Source organism: Montipora foliosa, chromosome 4 (genome assembly GCF_036669935.1).
Source record: "Montipora foliosa isolate CH-2021 chromosome 4, ASM3666993v2, whole genome shotgun sequence".
Lineage (NCBI taxonomy): Eukaryota > Metazoa > Cnidaria > Anthozoa > Scleractinia > Acroporidae > Montipora > Montipora foliosa.
In genome coordinates, this window is record NC_090872.1 from 25,877,783 (window position 1) to 25,878,746 (window position 964).

A 964-nucleotide genomic window follows, 5' to 3' on the forward strand; every position below is an offset into this window, starting at 1 on the left:
AAAGTGGTCTATAAATTACAGCGATCTGAAGCAGGGTTATAAGATTGATTGATTTGGCCTCCTCTCTCGGACATACAGGGAAAGTCAGTCGGCGCAGACGAAACATTTCTTAACATGTATTGAAACACGTTTGTTGTAGCCCGCATAAAGATTGTTGTTTGTTTACCCCAAAATTCTCTTTACCACGAAAGACATAATCAGGGATAGCACAGAGATAAAAAGAAAAATGGACAAAATTTGTTAACATTGTTGTGCGCTTCTCTAAAATTCTATCGGTAATGTAGGCAAATAATCTGAACCAAGCTGTTCGAGAATTCTGATGCCTCATTAGACACAAAGTTGCAGGTCTTGACTCTAGAAAGTTCTATAGCATTCTAGAAACAGAGCGGGCCCGACTAAATGGGGCCTTTGCTACCTTTATGTCTTTTATAACCCATTGCAGTCAAAGAGAGCGACCGAGGGAACCGTTAATCCTTTAAATTTCATACTAAGTGTATGGTGGCATTTTCGAGTAACACAGGTAAATCCGAGTTTTTTCTAACTCTCAAAATTGAACAGCAAACCATGCCAACGGTGCGCAATGTTGAATTAACCAGCCGGCACGGATACGTGAGTATTAATATTAATTGCGATGTCAGAGTCGGCTCAGGAAAAAGCTGCACCCATGAACTGCAAAGCGACTGAGGCGATTCGATTTTAAGAAACAATCGACGACGCGAAGTTCATTTCCTGTCGTCGGGCTTGTCAAGGAAAGCTTTTCATGTTTTTCCGTTTACGCACATACCAAAACGATACTGTCACCCATTCAATATTATGCCGGAAACGATAGCAAAGAATACGTAGGTCCGTGTGTTCCTTCTGTGAGCATTTTGGATATTTAGAGTGCTTATTTCTTAAAAGAAATGCTGTATTTTGGGGGCGCTTCACCAATCTTCAATTCCACCTGTTTTTGCATTTGGTACCT

General features: G+C 40.8%; 1 protein-coding gene across 2 annotated transcripts in view; it reads left to right on the forward strand.

The window, feature by feature from the left end:
- The window catches only part of LOC137999134 (hemicentin-1-like), a 6,748-nt gene extending 6,502 nt beyond the window's left edge, over positions 1-246 (forward strand). For both annotated transcript variants that reach the window (XM_068844976.1, XM_068844977.1), the window contains exon 4: positions 1-246. This exon is cut by the window's left edge and continues 1,687 nt beyond it. The gene's annotated coding sequence lies outside the window, so the exon portion shown is untranslated.
- The last annotated feature ends 718 nt before the right edge of the window (positions 247-964 follow it).